Genomic DNA, 20177 nt, shown 5'->3' on the forward strand with positions numbered 1-20177 from the left:
CTATTGTTTTGCCATTGGGATTTTTTCCGAAATTCTAATCAATGGAGAATGTCCCCCCTTTTCCCAGGGCATTTCTGTTTCGATGAAAATTCTAGAGATATTTACTTCATTAGGGAGTTCGGGAGAAGTAAAAAATCAGGAGCCTCCGGATAGAATGGGAAAAGTTAGAATCTAATTAAGAGGAAATCATTGTGTGGTAAAGAAATGATAACGTCATGTTATCCCTCAAATACGTAAAAATGGAATTATGTTTCGTAAATTTCCGATTAAAAAAAAAAAAAAAAAAGAATATGTTTTTATCATAGCTAGGAAAATAAGAACAAAAATTGTTCTTCCATTTTAAGTGTTTAATTAACAATTATCGTTTATCTATCTATCTATCTCTTGAATTGAAATATCTTACCTTACCTTTCAGTAGTAAGCTACTTTCTGACCGGATGTAAGTATCCGATTTCGGCAGAGGGGTCGGGCATTGTGAGGAGGAACGATGGAGGAAAAATATTGGAGAGAGGGAGAGGAGCAAGCGCCGGCGGTGAAGCGTCAATCCTATTAGAAACTGGAAAATTGATACGTATACCTATCAGGGGAAAACGAGGTGCGAGAGCTGTTTTACAATAATAAATTGTGGTACTTAGTGTATGACTAAAAATATTCAAATGTCTGAAAATCATTATACTTTGGCTGGTTTTAATAAATAAATGTGTTCATGCCTATTCTATTAACGAAATTGACCAGATCAACAATTAAAAACAATAACATCAATCTACTAATAATTAACACAGATCGTTTATTCTCCATTGATTCCATTGAAATTAATCGAAATCGAAAGTAGATTGTAATACAGCAAAGCTTTGTTTATCCGGACTAACTGTCCAAAGGCACTTCGGAAGTAGACTTGCCATTCATTACGATAAAGAATCATGTTTTCAAACAAAATTATTATGATTTGAAACAAAAGTTTTAAAAAAAATACTTTTTTCATATAATTTCTTAACAAGAATTGATCCACTTGTCTTCAGTTTCGAAAACGTGTGGTGTATGAATGAAGTATGGTTACGCAAACGTTCTAATATTAATAGGTCAAAATAAAAAGCTAATGTTTAGTGAATTTGTAGTAACGGTCTTAATATCTTAAATTAAAACTATCTATGCGAAAGTACGATTTTAAAAGAGGGTATAAATTTCATCCAGAGAATGCGGAGATTCGGATCAACGAGGGCCGGAGAAACGAGGTTCTACTGTGTTTAAAAAAAAAAAAAAAAAAAAAAAAACTTTGAAAAGTGCATCGGAATTTCGGACAGTACCCGAAACAACTTTCAGATTCAAGAAAAAAATCCATAAGTAATATTTTAAAATCATATTTCGTGAAGTAAATTCAATATGATGTACCAAATCTGGTTCGAATTCTCTTTAAATTTTACTAAGGGAAAAATAGGGAAGGTAAGTCATTCGACATTTTGGTTCACTAGTATGTGTTTGTGCACTGTACAGCCAAAATTACCTTTTGGAGTTTTTTTTTTTTGATAAAAAATAACTTCTGAAGGAGGTTTAATCAAAGCAGCCCTTTCATATGCATAAACTACTGAATTAAGATTTACATTTATGTTAAAACTAATGGCTGGGAGGGGGGGGTTCACCCCCCCCCCCTTGCTGCACCACTGGTACTGTGCAACAGGGCTTAATTTCTACCAGAAGAAGTGCAGGAGCCCTATAGTCCCCGCATCTTATTTTTACGAGTAAATAGCCTGAACTTCGCCTAAAATGTTAAAATTTGCATAAAACTAAAAATAAAAGTAGGATCCTCTAGCTCTCGTGAGCTCCCATGCAAATTAAGCCCTGTTGCGTACAAACACGGCATTGAAAAAAATGGATAACTAAGCTTCAGATACGTTGCTTAATTGATGTTTTACTACTTACTCTACAAATGGAGAAGATATCAAAATGTGAGACTAGAAAACAAGTTATGTATGGAACTGCAATTCTTCTTCACAAGAAGCATTGCCCGATAAGCTATTATCAAATTTAAGAAGTTAGTTATCTATAACTAGATTTGATTTAAGTAGCTTTTGCTCAACTTTTCATCTATTATTTACAAGAAAGCCTCGAACTTAAATTTTGGGCGTGGGGGGTGAAACTCTCAATTGCTGACTGGATCCCCGAATCTCGCCGAATGATAATATACGGGTACATATGCACGACGCACACATACGTAAATCTAACTTTCATGCATTTAAAAATTTCAACATTGTAATTCTGCTTCCACATTTGCCGAATCGTCAGCCAAAATGTGCTGCATAAGAACATTTTTGAGAGGTCACATCAGTAACATCCCATCGGGCGCTCCGGATTTTATTTATGCGATGTAGCAATCGGCGACTATAATTAGTATTCAGAAATATATGAAACAAGGCTGGATACTAATTTCTCTGTTACAATCAAAAGGGTGGTCTACTCTGTTTATTAGCACTAAATTTTACATATAGCAAAAGTAAATCAAAGGCAAAAGCAAATCATTCATATTCTTAAAACTTTCTAACTGAAATGCTGAATTCGAAGTAAAAACTATGCAGAAATTTTACTTCAGATTTTTGAAAAATATTTCTGTACCTGAAAGTCAGACTAACGTAAGTCAAATTATCTCTACTACTCAACTTGGCAGAATAATGTAAAAACGTTTGTCTATTGCATACAAAACAGTTATAACTCGCGCTCTCATACTGGTAAATAATTATCCATACTGTAACGGATCCGGCGAGACTTCCAACTTTCTTGAAAGGACGACACAGATCTTGATAAAAACACATGAGCTTTATTTACACTATGTACAGGAGAAATCGTTAACAACTGCTAAATTAATCATCAGCAATTACACAAATATCACTCAACACCGTAAACTCAACGGTTACACACGTATTTACTTCCAAATACGAAAACAACACAGCGAAATGCCTCGCAATAAACAGAGCAAATACGCTCTCAGTTCGAATTCTCAATCGAAACTAAACTTTTTATCACGCGGGACGCTTTTATAAACATCGAAAGAAATCTCTCAAATATTTCACAAGGTTCCAAACGCTTCTGGAAAATAGTAGACCGTTATCAAATTTTATCAATGAACAAAAAAGAAATAGGGGGTCGTATACTTTAGCCGAATGTATAGGGGTTGTATATTCATTACGGGAAACTATTTACAGGTTACGTTACTACAATAATTACTATTTACAGAATTTGTAACATTGCCCCCTTCCTAAGGACTGCATGTCCCGGGCAGTATAATCCCCAGAAAGGGTGCCAAACTTCTATAAAAAGTTCACAAATACACACATTAAATAATAACCAATAATGCATAGGAAACACAATAATAACAAGAAATATTACTAAACATTAAAAGCAAAAAAAATATCTACAACTTTTATGTTATCAACCATGGTTGTTTACGTAATACTCATGAGCTATGGCCATAGTATGGGGCTAACCGATCATAATGTACAACCCTAGGTTTTGCATTAGGTGATTTTTGGATCCTCACTACGACGTCATTCAGTCGGTTAAGGACTTTATAGGGTCCATCCCAATGCGACTGCAATTTGGGTGAAAGAATTTTCCGTCGGATGGGATTCCATAACCAAACCTTGTCGCCTTCGTTGAGTTCATGTCCAGTAGACCTTGTGTCGTATCGGGTCTTCATCTTCTCCGCCGCGATGTTGATTCGCTCTCGTGCGAAGTTATGAACGTCTTCCAACCGGGCCTGGAGATCCTGGATGTATTCCTCAGGCGATGCAGGCGCATCCGGAGGACGACCGAAGACGAGATCACAAGGTAGCCGAAGCTCTCGTCCGAAGAGCATCTGAGATGGGGCATATCCGGTAGTCTCGTGGACAGCACTGCGGTAGGCCAGCAGGAACAAAGGTAGCTTCTTGTCCCAATCCTGTTGATTTCTGGATACCATAAGCGAGAGATTATTCAGGATTGTTCGGTTAAATCTCTCCACCATGCCGTCCGATTGTGGGTGTAGTGGTGTTGTCCTAGTTTTCTCAATTCCGAAAATTTGACATAAGCCCTTAAACACAGCAGAGATGAAATTCCTCCCTTGATCGGAATGAATCTGCAAAGGTGTTCCATATCTCGAGATCCAATGTTGGACTAGAGTCTCTGCTACGGTGGTAGCTTCTTGATCTGGAATGGGATATGCTTCCGGCCATTTGGTAAAATAGTCGATGGAAACAAGAATGTATTTGTTCCCATCAGCAGTACTTGGTAGAGGACCTAGGATGTCGATCCCAATTCGTTCGAAAGGAGCTCCAACGTTGTACAGGTGTAGCTTCCCTCTGCTTCTTTTCTTCGGTCCTTTACGAGCAGCACAGGCGTCACAAGAATGGCACCACTTCTCCACGTCATCCTTCGCCTTGCTCCACAAGAAGCGCTCCCGAACTTTATTGAGGGTTTTCCAGACACCAAAATGTCCTCCAGTCGCACTACTATGTATTTCTTTCAGAACATCTGAAATCCTTGATCGGGGAAATAGTAACTGCCACCTAGATGTTATGCCGTCATCAGATTCCCATTTTCGGTACAGTACGCCGTTCCGTAAATGGAGTGAGTTCTATAAAGCCCGGTATCTTTTTGTAGCAGGACTGAAGATGGAAACGTCCTGCCAGCTAGGGCGCCGACTGTCACTTTCCATGAACTCCAAAATTGGTTTTATGTCGGGGTCTTCAAGTTGATCATTTCGAACTTGGTCGTCACTCCATGGATCAGGTTCTGATGATGAAGGAGCCACTGTCACCTGATAGGCGGTTGGGCTAGTCGCTCCATACTGTTTCTCGATTCGGGAACAATAGTGGCAGTTCTCAGGACAGGGTCTCCTTGATAAAGCGTCTGCATTACCGTGAGATAACCCTTTTCGATGCTTGATCTCCATATCATATTCCTGGAACCGCTGTATCCATCTGGCTATCTGGCCTTCCGGATTTTTGAAGTTCAAAAGCCAAGTTAATGAGGCATGATCTGTCCGAAGCAGAAATTTTCCTAAGATTAGCCAGATGTTCATCGAAGCTGCGTCCCACGATGATGATATCGTCTAAGTAGACCAGACAGGATTCGTAGGAAAGTCCTCTTAACACTGTCTCCATAAGACGCTCGAACGTAGCTGGTGCATTGCAGAGGCCGAAGGGCATCACTTTAAATTGCCATAAGCCTTGTTCAGTTGTAAACGCTGTCTTCTCTCTGTTATCAGGGTGTATCTCAACCTGCCAGTAGCCGCTCTTCAAGTCCAGGGTCGAAAACCACTTGTGTCCGGAAAGAGTGTCTAAGGTGTCGTCGATCCGTGGAAGAGGGTAACTGTCTTTCTTGGTGATTTCATTCAGCCGTCGGTAATCGACACAAAATCTGGTGGAGCCATCTTTCTTTCGGACCAAGACGATGGGAGAGGCCCAAGGACTGGATGAGGGTTCGATTACATCATTTTCCTTCATCTCTTTCAGGAGGGTCTCAACCTCTTCCTTCTTGGCGAACGGTAGTCGTCTTGGATGCTGTTTAATAGGGGGGTGTTCTCCAGTGTAAATCCTATGCTGAGTTAAATTCGTACGGCCAACATCCTCCGATGTAGATGAAAACAGATGCTTGAAGTCATCCACCAATTGTTTCGCAGCAGTTCTTTGATCTTTCGATAATGGCGCACTGCCAATTAACTTCGATGTCAAGGACTCAGAAGACACAGTCTTGGGGGAATTGATTCTTCTAATGATGCAGTTTACTGGAGTACAAGTTGCTAACAATGCACCTTTCCGGATATTCCATCGCCTTTCACTCACGTTGGCGACTCTCACAGGAATTACATTCTTAGAAAGGTCCACAAGCGTAAATGCTACCAGCACTCCTTTTAGGTTATTGCTTAGGTTAGGGTATTCAATGAGTCCAAATCGAAAACTATTGCTTTCTTCAAGGGAGCCAGGTATTAATGATTCTGACCTTGAGGGAATCGATAAATATGTTTGGGCTATTATTTGATGAGCGGATTTTACATCATTTTCAACGTTGAAGATGGCTATGTCTTCTCTCATCGAGTGCAGTTCATTAGTCTTGAAGTCAAGGGTGAAGTCGTATTTCTTTAAAAAGTCCAATCCGAGAATGAAGGGGTCCGTGGTATGAGCAACGAATGCCGTATGATGGTAGATGGCATTCCCAAACACTATTTCCAAGTTCACTTTACCCTCAATCTCAATTTTGTCACCTGTCGCAGTCTGGAGACTTACGCGTGGCGATGTCCACAACAGTTTCAATCCAAATTCACGAGCCACATCTGTCCTAACGATTGTCACATTGGCTCCAGTGTCGACAATAAGTCTGCAGGGGTTCCCATTTACATGTGCGTAAATGAAAAGTCCATTACTGCCGCTACTAGAAGAGGAAATCTGCAGAGCTCTGGTGGTGGTAATTTCCTTTCCTCGCGTAGCTTGGCGAGCCGGACAACTCCTTCGCAGGTGCCCTTCACTACCGCATTTCCAGCACTTCTGCTCTTGTTTCTTTTGGGCTGTTATGCTGTTCAGATGTCTTGCCAAGTCACCGAGTTGTCTCTCAAGTTCAGCGAGATGGGACGACCTGGAATTAGACTCATCAGCTTCCAGAGTTCGGATGGGATGGCGATCCACACGGGTTGCTTGCTGGGCGGCCTCCAACTTCATCGCATACACAACAGCAGAATTCAGGTCTTTGACATCCGCCATCCGTAGAGCTTTCTAGATTTCCGGATCTCGAACCCCGTCGATGTAGTAGTTGAGTGCCAGGTTGTCTCGAACATCCGCAGGGCAGTCGCAAAAAGCAAGATGAGACAGTCTCTCGATGTCCGCCGCAAGCTCTTGCAGGGTTTCCCCGGTTTTCTGGAAACGGGACTTCAACTGGAGTCGGCTGAAATCTTTCTGGCACTTCTCACCGAAGGGAAGCTCCAATGCAGCTGTGAGGGCGGCGAAATCCAGGCGCTGGCTGTCCGGAAGGGTCTGAAGAATGTCCGCTGCGTCACCTCTCAGGGATGCTGCAAAATGGCAGGCCTTGGTAGCAGAGTCCCATCCGTTCGCTTCCGCCACTATCATGAACTGAGTTTTGTAAACCTGCCACGAAGTTTTCCCATTAAATGTGGCCAGTTTAATGGACGGTCGAGCAACAGATGTGGGAGCGCCAAACTGTACAGAGCTGCTTTCCGCGGTCGCCAATCTCCTTTCCATGTCTTTAATTATTTCTTCCTTAAATGAAGTAAATTTCTTGTCTTCTTCTTCCAACTTATTTTCCACATTGGCGATACGCTCTTCCACAGTATCAAATTTTTCTTCCAGAGCATCAACTTTATCTCCCATGGCGGTTAGTTGATTCTCCATCATGGTTTTCATCGACGTTAGGTCACTTTTTATTTCACCTTGACTTGTAGTAATTTTAGCAGTTAAATCACTATTTAACTGTTCTTGGTTAGTCGCCAATTCATTTTTCAATTCTTCTTCGTAGTCGCCAATTCATTTTTCAATTGTTCTTGGTTAGTCGCCATATCATTTTTTAATTGTTCTTGATTAGCCGCCAAACTTTCGGTCAAGTCACTTTTCACAGCATTAATTGCTTCCAGAAGTTGTTTTAATTGATCATCCATTGCGCGAGTAATCACCATGAAAATAAAGTTCAAATTCAAAAAGTTTTTATGAAAAAATGTCCAAAGTCACACTTACTCCAAGAAAGTCCTGAAGTAGCCCCACGTTGGGCGCCAATTGTAACGGATCCGGCGAGACTTCCAACTTTCTTGAAAGGACGACACAGATCTTGATAAAAACACATGAGCTTTATTTACACTATGTACAGGAGAAATCGTTAACAACTGCTAAATTAATCATCAGCAATTACACAAATATCACTCAACACCGTAAACTCAACGGTTACACACGTATTTACTTCCAAATACGAAAACAACACAGCGAAATGCCTCGCAATAAACAGAGCAAATACGCTCTCAGTTCGAATTCTCAATCGAAACTAAACTTTTTATCACGCGGGACGCTTTTATAAACATCGAAAGAAATCTCTCAAATATTCCACAAGGTTCCAAACGCTTCTGGAAAATAGTAGACCGTTATCAAATTTTATAGGGGGGTCGTATACTTTAGCCGAATGTATAGGGGTTGTATATTCATTACGGGAAACTATTTACAGGTTACGTTACTACAATAATTACTATTTACAGAATTTGTAACAATACTATAAATTTCTGTGCGTGTATTTCTGTGTCTCTTTAACCCTATCTCCTCCGGATTGGCAATGTCTACCAGGTCAATACTAATACCGTTGGATGTAGAACATCCAGGGAAAGTCATTAAGCCCTGTCTCACTTCTCTAAATCTTTGGGGGCCGGATATCAAGTCCTGGCATTTCTTAAAATCGCCAATTTTCACCTACAGAATGCTTCATTGAGCCGCCGCAGGTGAAGAACTCGAGTTGGCGAGCGAAGCGAGCAAAGGCCGAGCCCCTTAGTAATAAATGATATAATAATATATGTAGAATATTATTGTACACAATGCAGCATTAGTTTGAAAATTGCCTTCTTTGGACTTTGCTTTGTTGCTGGCCCTGAGGTACAGATCTGTGTAATATTTTTCAAAAATTGCTGCAATAAAATGATTTAATTTATACCTGTATCCAAAGATTGTGAGTTTCTAATATCTTGCAATTAGAAATTTGTTTAGAAACAGCAAATAATGTGATTCTGAGAGTTCTTTAGCATTAAAAATTGTATGTGAAAGAGCTAAAAAATTTTCTTTCTCATAACGATATCCGCAGAAATTATAGCAAGACCCGACTTTTTAAAAGTTATTGCATTATTTTAAGTAAAGAAATTGCACATTAGATACCACATCATAGTTTAGTTTAAGCTTTCATACGATTCAAGAGTGTCCTTATCACAAGGAGAATTTTTATAACTATTTTAAAAATGCGATTTCTGATGCAAAATCGCGCTTGACGCAGATACTGTTCAGGAAACAAGATGCAGTATCAGCATAATATCCAGGTAATAATGACATTTTTATCTTTTCCTTTTATAGTTTGCTTCTATAGAGCATATGTGAGCTATATATGGAGAAAATAACCGTAATTGGGCAATGATTTCCAAATTACGAACTTGTTTTTGATTTGTTGTCAAAAGCGCATTTTCAACGTTAATCTCTTAGTTTCGAAAGGAACAAACTACCGTTATTAAGAATTCACAATATTTTCAGTTCATTTAAATTGTATTAATGGTAGGAAGATGTTCAGGGTTGTTACAGTCAAAAAAAAAAAAAAAAATATTAGAGAGAGGTAGATGTTCAACGTTGATGAACAGAAAAAAAAAAGCCCTTTGAATTATTTCTTGTACCTTTTGAGTTTTAGAGATCAGCAAAAACACAATCACACCGGTTTCTTGTTTCAGTTCAGGTTGTGTAACCGGTAATACAAACGCTATGGAGTTGTTTTAATTGCCAATTCACCCCTTTAAAATCTCCTAATATGCAAAACAGAAGAGTTCTTTGCTGAATCTTTAAATGACAAAAGTTTAAAAATGTTCGCTTAGAGTGAAAAATGCCTCAAAAGCGGATTCAAGTGGGCATTTCCAGAGAGAGGCGAGGGCATATCTTTTTTAAATATTCAATTTATGGAAAACATTTTGATTAAAACTAATTCAGTTTCATTAATTATCAAACAATAATTTATAATCAAACGAATAACGTTATTAATGTTAAATTTACTCATTTCTCTCCCCCCTTTTTTTTTTGAGTACATAATATATTGCTGTTCGGTATTGCAGCAATTTTCGTCCGAACTCTTGAGAAGTTTCATCTATTATTTCCGCTTTGTGTTTATGATAGAAGGCCTAGAGCACATTAAAATATCCTGGGCGTTTTCTTTGAATAACAAACATTAATACAACCTCTACTTCAAAAGCTATAATATAACGCATTTTGTTCGTTTTCTTCTTCTTGTAACAAACGATTACGCCAAAATATTTTCAAACTATTTATCTTTGTCAACATCTTATAATTAATTTCAATCCAACAATTAATCTTTCTCACATTTCTACCGCAAAAGATAAATCCTCCCAGGAATGATTCAAGAACATAAAAGCAATTTTCCAAATTATTTTGTCAGAGAGCTAAGTAAAAATTTTGCCAAAAAAAAAAAATAAAACTAAATTTCTTTTTGTCACTTCGTTAGAAAAATTATTGTTCAGTTTTAACTTTCAACACAAAATTTGGACGTAAAAGTTCAAAATGCCTGAAATATCACAAAAGGATGAAATTAGGTTAAAAGATAATTTTAAATTTTATTTCATTAATTTAGAATATACAGTAAAATTCAGGGCTGTGTGTGGAGTCAGAGGGAAAATGACCGACTCGGCTCCGACTCCAGAGAATTTCAACTCCGAATATCGAATCCGCCCCCGAATCCTTTACCCCAAAATCAATCCGACTCCGCCGCAAGCGCCAGCAGGGTTGTAGACTTGGTGGGGAAACGAAAGACTCCGACTCCGCAACCCTGATAAAATCTCATTACAGCGAATACCAACACAACGAAATATTCGTTTCATTGAAATAAATGTTCAGTCCCGTTTTAATTGCCATTACATATTTGAATTCCATTACAACGAAATTCACATTACAAAGAACAACATTTGTCGTTCCTTGAAGTCCGCTGTGACGGAATTTTACTGTATATGCATATCATCATACATATAATAGCGAATGATCGAGTAACGCTCCTGACGTCATCAACAATGAAACTCGCGCCACGACTATCATAATTTGATAATATTTTTTGGTAATATTTGACATGCAGGGAAACGCTTTATTTTGACAGGACTGAACTGAATCCGGTAACTTGACTGTTTTACTGGCAAGACTCATTTTAGGAGAGTGAAAAATGAAAAAGTGGTGTGAAATATTAACGCTATCTACTTAAGTTTAGCGTTAATCCACTGAAGTTCAGGTTAAAATTTCAACAATTAAAATATCACCAAACAGGCAATTGCTTCGTAAAAATGTAGAGAAGCAATGTTCACTCGTCATACTTTCTATAACAAAGTATTGATAAAGTAAAATAATTTAAAAAAAAAATAAATGAATAACTTTACTTTTTTTATTATTTTTTATTTTACGCCTCACACTAAACACGATCCCAATTTACGTATTAGATGATCTTTATAAATCAAGGTGATTAGAAGGTCTTTTAGATAAATGATCTTCCTAAAAATTTACTGATCTTTTGAAAGATTATTTTTAAGTACAAACATCCAAAGAAGTTTTACGAGTCAAAAAAGAATTTCGAGGAGTAAAATAACATATTTACGTCTTAAACTAATGCAAACCACAATTTTACGCAATTAAGAACAAAATTTTGCACTTCGCCTTGTTTCGCTACTTTAAGAATAATTTTAAAAACTTAGAAAATCAAAAACGACACAATTTTGCAATTATGAAACAAAATAATCACATTACAAAATAAACTTACTAAAAATGCTGCATAGAAAAAAATTAAAAATTCCGAAGAAAAAGAGGAAATATAAGAACAAAAAAGAATGTCCACAGTTAATTTTATTTTACTTCTATATTATCAGCATAGTTTTCTTTCTCTGTTGATCTCTTAGTGTAAAGTACTACAATAATATAAGTTAACAACAATTTCAATTTACAACAATGGAACAATTTACAATAAATCATCCTTTTATTCCCCGTTGCATTCCATCATGACGTAAATCCCTTTACAAGAATTTTAAGCACATCATTTTTTTTTTTCTTTTGGTCAATTAAAAAAATTGAAATTTGGAAGAAATAAATAAAGCAATTAATTAATTAAAGTTTAAAAAATCACGTTTGAAACGAAAAATAATTTACCTACTTCATGTTAATCATTTTTTAAAAATATGTGTGAAAAACTTAATTTTGAAGAAAAACGAGGGAACATTTTACAAAAAAATTTCAGAGAGCAAAGCCCCCTTTCAGTTTAATAATTACTGCGTTTTCTGTTGCAATTAGAGCGCCGGTGGCATTGCCAAACATTCAGGTGAAAATAAAAATGGTATTTAACATTAAAAAATGCGTAAATCGAAACTGACAGAAAAGTCAAACCTGAAAAAAGACAACAATATTACTCAAAAATTTAAAAAGCATAATTTTTAAACAGGAATCTTATTTTAGGGCATTTTCTGAATTGTCATAAAAGATATTCATTTTCAACTTAAAAGCAGATTTGCGTCAAAAGATTCTTAAAACGCGAGCGGCAATAGCTGAAAACGACTGAGTATCCGGCTCCAAATCGACAAACGGAAGTTCCATAGAATCAATTTTGAGAAATAAACATTGTTTTAAAAGGCTATGAAGAGTTTATTCTACTTACATCTAAATTTTTAATCGAGGAGGTGCAAAAAACTGGACGCAGACGATGCAATGGCGACTGCCAACACATGTATACCCACGTGATCAAGCACGTCAGATCTATCTGGGAGCTTATTGGAGTGAACATCGGACAGACTCTTTGGTATTATAAAAACATACGGAGTCCGTGAAATTGGCGCATAATTTGCTAATGTTATCGTGACGATTAAAATATTGCAGATCTGTACATAAACATTTTCCCTTATCGATAAATTGTGATACTAGCCAAAATAGCCACGTCAAAGTTTCGCAACATAAAGGTCATCAAAAAATATGCGAAAGTTTTGCTTTGTATTTTTTCCAAAACAAATTAAATGCAAATAGTATTTTAAAATGTCTTTTTTTTTTTGATACAGAAATATTCATCAGGAAAATAGGTTCTGAAAGACTATAACTTTTCCTTCAATTTTTACGTTAGTTGTAACATTTAAAAAAAAAATTTTTTTTTTGATATTTATGCTAGAAGACTTTTAATATTCTAAAAGATTTTCCACTTAACCAAGCGAGAAAAATGCATTAAAGAGTTCAACAAAACAAGCATTGATCAAACATATGTTTTTAAGACCGTTATTACACAAAAATCATATTCAATAATCAGGAGTGCCCATCCAACCAAGAGTGATGGTGCCCCCCCCTCAAATGCTGCCCCCCCCCAAATGAGTCCCAAAAAATTGCTTCCCCTTAAAAAAATTTACGTCTCAGTCTGCGTCATGACCCCCCCCCCTTCGTGGGCACCCATGCAATAATAGAGTCATGTTATTCATTGAATAATTCAATAGTCTTCTCTTTTAATTTAAAATTTCAAGCAAAGTTAAGTTCAACTTTAAATTTTAAATAATGTCATGACAAAGCACTAGCACAGCCAGAAATACCTTCTGAAGGCTTTTTTTTTTTTTTGATCGAAAATACCTTCTGAAGGGTTTTTTTGATCAAATACCTTCTAAAGGGTTTTTTTTTTTTTATATCAAAACAGTCCTTTCATATGCATAAACTACTGCATTAGAATTAGAATTTATGTTAAAACCAATGGCTTTGGGGGGTGTTTTTAGCCCCCCTCCTTCACTACGCCACTGTGACAAAGCAACAGAGACGTATATTTCGACACCCGAGAGTTGAGAAATTTGTTGAAGTTTATGCCCTGTTTGCAGGGCCGTCATTACGAATTTTCCACGGGCGGGAGGCAATGGTTGTATATTAAACGAAATTTTATCAGAATGCAACAAAAACCACTCTCACTTTTATGAAACTAAAAAAAAAATAAATAAATAAATAAATAAATAAATGAATAATAATAATAATTTCCAGCTGGGGGTTGGGGGGGGGGAGCAGTTAACCTCCTTTAATGACGAGCCCCGCTATTTGGAACTATCAAGAGTGAAATTCTCTTCAACATTTTGTTGGAAATAAACAATAAAAGTACAATGAGTTATTAAGTTTTTGAATGTAGAAAAATTTTATCTTTTTTTCATAAAGTAGTTTAAAAGGGAATAAAATTTACTTTTACCTCAGCACGAAACATAACTAATAAGACATTTGTATTGTAAATGTGCATATTTCAGCATTAAACGCTGAAATTATTTTATTAATGTTAGCTTAAAAAGAAGACAAGTAGTTTAAACGGAAGTTGATGACACACAATTGTTTTCTAAATAAAGCTAAACAAGACAAATAAAGACGAAGATGACTTCACACCATTTGAATCTCTGAGTTGAATGATCTCATACAATACAAAACTTTACACGTCCGAAAACACTAATATATAGTGCGTTAAACAGCATAATTGATTAATGCGAACATATGTGTCGGCTAAGAATAAAATATACCTTGAATAATCTTGCAAATGATTACTACGTCTGAGTAATGATGAATTATCCTTACAAATAGCAAAAAGAAAAAGATTTCATCATCGTTTCCTGCGCAGTATTTTGGTTAAATACATGTTTAAATCTCTAAAAAAAACTACTTTGTCTGGCGAAGAAAACAAAATGTACTAATGATTAATAAATGAGAAATATTTTGAATGGTAAATGAGAAGGGCGTGGGAATATATTTTAAGCATTATGATAAGTGAAGTGATTATTTAAAGTTAGTCATGCTAAAAGAAGAGATCAAAATTAAATTTTTGATTTATTTTAGATTTGCACATTCCTTATGATTTAATCAATTTTTGAATGATAAAATCTCAAAATGAAAACTCGTTAAATGTGATCTATATCTGAAGATAGATCGGTAAATGACAAGTTTTACATTTTAGAAATTCAATTTAAAAATCCAATCCGCCACAATTTAACATCTCATGGAATGAGTAAATGATATAGGTTGTTTGTTCACAGACATAAAAATTATCAAACTGAATTTAAAAGGCAAAAATGTGGTTGGTTTTAAAAACGAATTTTACCCAGGAGCAAATTTTATTTTTGCTATTTTCAAATTTTAATGCGAATAATAGTAAAACAATTAGTATTTCACAATCTTTTAAATTTAATCGTATTAATCAAATAATGAGACTAAAAAGTCTTATTATTTGATGCCAACGAACACTCTTCAGCTGCTAATTAGTGAACGTATGGTGCAAATAAATTTGTTTTGTAGAAACTATAAGGCCTTTCTATCAGCGTCACCATGTCCCCCCCCCCCCTTTCATGGCGGACTTGCAAAATTATGCTTTTGGCTCTCTTTCGTTTTTGAAAAGATTAGAAAGTCTCATTGCTATGGTGCCCCAGCTTCTCTCCGGTGGGAGACATGAGCGTCGCAGTATTCCTTGCTATCACTAAAATTTTCAAATATCTTCAGTTTGAATGTCGCGATTTTTTTTTTGAAATCAGGATTTTATTTTTGAAGTATAATTTGAGAATTGAGTGGTTGTTGCGTGAAAACAATTGCATGTTTTAAAACTATAACAAAAAGTGCTACTGACTGTATCTTCTAAAGCAGGCAAAACACGATATAATTTCACACATACATGCTATAACATAAATCATTTTTAAATAAAGGAGTAATGTCCATAGCCAAATGCAAAACATCTCGTCAAAAAACTACTAACATGAGAAAAAATGTTTTTTAAAGTAAATTTCTCTATTATTTCGAAATTTTAAAACTTTAAAAATTCAGGCCTTTGATACATCAGTTTTAAAATCTTAATAACCCAAGGGCAATAATAGCATACTCCCTCAAACACTACTTAGCACCCCCTAAAAACGAGAACCTAACAAAATAAGATCAGAAACACTCTAAAACTGCCCCTGGTCCTTAAATATTTCAATGGTGCAGTCTGCATCATGAATTCCCCACCTCCCACAACCCTCGCGGGCACCCCTGAGTTAACGTTAATTGAAAAAGAACAAATGAACTACTGTTAAACCTTTGTCGTATAGTAAAGAATTAGCAATGCAGTTGTAGTGAATATCTTTCTTTGTAAAGATGATCATTATAGATGAAAAGAAATTAATGATGATGGCAAAGAATCAATTGACAATGACATGAGTTTTGTGGGTTTCTACGTAAAATAACATTTAAATGACTAATTTATTCTTTCTGAAACCATACTCAAATGTAATGTTTTTCAACAAAATTACTTCATATTTTAGGGGTGCGTCTAATAGTAGTAGTAGTGTTAGAAGTTTCGATTGCACTAAAAAATAATTATTTAAGGCACTCCAATTTAAAAGGCAAGAACAGCTTTGAACCATTTCTTGTTCACGGGGAGCTTCATGGTTGAAAATGGCTACATGAAATTACATATATTTGCGCTGAAATTTGCCTTAGGAACGAAGAAATGTGAGAACAAAAATGTTGTTTTGTGTGAGCACAAAAGATTATTCTAATTTTGTCTGCGATCAAATGAGTTCAACTTTAACTCATTGTTGTTTAATATTATTATATTATTATGATAACTATTATATAGAGTTATAATTAAATTTTGAAGAACAAGAAATAGTTCTCAAAAGTTTTTAAGTTGTTGATCATCGATAATTCATTCTTGCTGCTGCTTATTAATTTGATAGATAAGTTCTGGAATAAAAAAATAACATAGAAAGAATAAAAGCATTTTTTATATTGAGAAATTTCTGTCATTAGTATTCGTTCAAGAATGAAAGTTTCAAACGCAAGGGACAATCTCTATATAAGAGTAATTCAAATTATTAGCATCATTATGAAAAATGTTTGTTTTTTATACTACTCCCTGTAATTAATTGTTTATTTATTGATTATTTATTATGCTCTCATTCGAAACAGCTCAACATAATAAATATGCTTTTACTCATTTATTAGTTTTGGCGTATAAAGGCACTAATTTTCAAATTTAATTTCGTTCATGAGTACTAAAGAGTTTCTGAGTAATAAAGAGTGCAAGGAGTTTTGAAAGAACAGAATTAATGAAGTTCATTGTTTGTGTACACTGTGAAGTTAATCAAAGGTTGGTAAAAAGATATTTGCTATGCTCATATTTACTTTTTATGCTTCTCTAAGTTTAGTTGTCCTTTTTAATTTTCATTTATTTTTATCAGTAAACAATAATAATAATGATAATAATAATAATAAAAAAGAAAGAAACTATAAAATATGTAGGAGGGTGAGTATATGGATGTTAGAGAACTGTTACAGAAAAAGTATTTATAGGAGATAATTTGTAAATAATAATATTAATAATAATTTTCAACAAAAGGAAAGTGCATGAATTCGAAATCCTTTCTCATAAAATAAATGGAATAAAAATGTATCATGAATAAACAAATAAACACATGAAGAGATAATTTTTTTAGATGACCTTATTCAAATTATTTCATAAAGCTCAAGTGATCATTTGAAAAAAAAAAAAAAAAAAAAAAACACGTGGAACCCACCTGTTTAAATGCTCAGGTACAATTTCCTCCAAATTCAACTTCAAAAACCAAATATTTGCCTTAAAAAATGAATTTAAATCATTTTATATTTTAAATCGATGTTAATTGCCACGTCAGATTAACCGGTAGCGTAAGAACTCAGCTTGCGGTGATGGGATGGCGACTGCCATTCGATAAGCCTAACGCACATGGAATGGCGTCGATTGAAAGGAACGCAATGGAGGAACATTATTTAAATGCGCTTCGTACATTATTTTCGGCTTTTAACTTACATATGTTAAGTGGGGGTTTTAATAAAACGTAATAAGTCACTTTTTGAACTTTGTATTCATTTTGCTGTGAAAATCGGAGTATAAGCACTATATTTTGTTACTTATAATCGTTTTAAAATTTATTTAAAAAACAAGAATTTAATTTAAAAAAAATTAAATGATGGTCCAGACAATGAAAGATACACTCCATTTCAAATACTGTTTCTAAGGTTTTCAATAGAGGCTCTAAATCAACCGCATTAACGATATTCGAAAATGTTGAATAAATGCGCTAAAATGCGTTTTTTACGGTAATACACAAGTAAGTTCGCCAAAAAATAGTATACATAGATATCTTTTCGGAAACTCTTGGAATATGGACTGAAATATTGTATCTAAGCGCCCAAAATAATTAAAATAGCTCTTAATGATTTTAAGTTAGCTTACAGTAGAGGAAAACATATAGCCTCCTCCATTCCAGAAGCTACTTCAGTGCGAGATTACGATTCAACCAGATAAATACGTTTAAACAACAAAATATTTTCATATATGGCGATTTTGTAATTATGGAAGGCATGTCTGAAATATTGTCTATCACAATGTGTAACAAAAGTTCATCTCGGTGACCCTTCATTGATTTCGCTAACTATAATTGGGCAAAGTGCCAAAAGCGGGTTTCGGTTTCAAACTATATCGAACAAAATAAAAGAAATTCTTTCGTTTCTCAAGAACGTGAAAATATCAACTGAAACATAAAAATCTTCCGGAAATGTTTACAATTAAAATACATTAAAAATTAAGCAGGAAAAAATAGTTTATTTATTAAAAAAAAAAACTATATCATTCTTATTGGCTCTACCAAGTCATAATCGAAAATCATACCAAAATGGGTTAGAAGCGTATTTTTAAAAGATGTCAAGAAAAGTAAAATAAAATGTCTGAAGTTTTTCAAGAAAAAATTATTATTATTATTATTGTTATTATCCTCATTATTATTATTATTTTAACTGTATATGCTTATTTAGAAATTGAACAGAGATTGTTTGTTGGAGATATCTTACATGTTTTTTACCGATCGCAATTCCTGCATATGCAAGTTTCAGAAGAATAAAGTTTAAAAAAATGTAACTGTTAAAACAAACAGCACAAATACTAGCTTTCCCCCAAAATTAATACACAAAAAATACTTATCTAACTAAGCGCATCAATTAGCTTAATGACAAATTTTTTACCCCAAATTTTTTTTTTTTATCAGAAACTGCTTGAACTGACATGAAATCTGAGCATAATAAAAAAAAAAAACGCATGTAAACCGTAACAAACCATCAGTTAAATAATCCCAAACAACAATCAATAGAAGTTGCTCAGAAGTTAATCACAAAATTACAACTATTAATTGAAATTATCTATTAGATTGAAAAAAAAAACACTATTTACAGGAAACCAATACTAAGCAAAAAAGTAAAACTGAAATAATATCGTCTAGAAATATGACAGGTTAATTATAAATGAGTCACAGATATGCAATAGTTCCAATAATAGTTTAAAATGAATAATTACTATAACAGTTGAGTTTATTGATAATAATTTTGAGTTCACCAAATGCATGAAAACCAAAGTCATAAAACATATTATACGCTTGAGCGCTATAGACTCACATTTATTATTTTTATTTTATGATAAAATTATTTGGAATTTTAAAATTTCTAATGAATAAATCGCCATTGTTAATATTATTTTTAATCAAAAATTGTTAATGGTTCTTAATGATAATTTGCACTGAAACTAATTTTGTCTTTTTGAGTTGTGCAACTGGTTTAATAATCAATAATGTAATTGTAAGTTATATTGTCAAATTTTCATGACAAAAACTGAATCTAATTTAGTTTTGGTTAACTTAAAAAACTTTGTTACAAAGCTTATCTTTTGGTACTTTATTTTACTTTGTGCTTATTTTTTCTAAGATTGATTCGAATATTGTAAATCAAAGGAGTATAATTATCAACATTGTAAGTTTTATTTTAAACTAGAAAGAAAGTTAAGTGCTTAGAACAATTTTTGTGTTATTTTTTATTAAAAAACTCATAAAAATTTCCTCTATCATCCCAAACTAAATTTGAATTCAGATCTCCCTAATCATATTTTATAGACTATTCTGAACAGTTTGAAATACGAAAATACTCAGCGATGTTTTAAAAACTACGTAAATGTGAAGACTTGTAAACTGGAAACTAACTGAAACACAACACAATGAAATAAATTAGTTTAAAAAAAATTTTGCGTGCACACAAAAATACGATGAATACAGGGGTGCCCAAACCCCCTAAGAAAAAGAAAGCACTCAACTAAATATCGCAAAGACCCCCCTCTTCCCCCAAAAGAAAAAATACCCCTCAAAACAACCCCCCTAAAAAGTTCAATGGCGCAGTCTGCGCCATGTACTCCCAGGTGGGCACCCCTGAAAATAACGACAGAAGACGATTTTTTAATATTAATTATTTCTCCTTTATAAAAATTCTTATAAAATTCTCATTAGTCTTGGCAATTACTCTAATACGAATATAATAATAATGGAAAATATCTTACCATATAAATACTAGCATATATAATTGCGCGACATGAACATGACCGAAGAAAAATTATGC

At 34.4% G+C, this 20177-nt stretch overlaps 1 protein-coding gene across 1 annotated transcript in view; it reads right to left on the reverse strand.

The window, feature by feature from the left end:
• LOC129235238 (cyclin-dependent kinase 4-like) overlaps positions 1-20177 on the reverse strand; it is a 295787-nt gene that overhangs the window by 274948 nt on the left and 662 nt on the right. The window lies entirely within an intron of this gene.

This window comes from Uloborus diversus, chromosome 2 (genome assembly GCF_026930045.1).
Source record: "Uloborus diversus isolate 005 chromosome 2, Udiv.v.3.1, whole genome shotgun sequence".
Classification (NCBI taxonomy): domain Eukaryota; kingdom Metazoa; phylum Arthropoda; class Arachnida; order Araneae; family Uloboridae; genus Uloborus; species Uloborus diversus.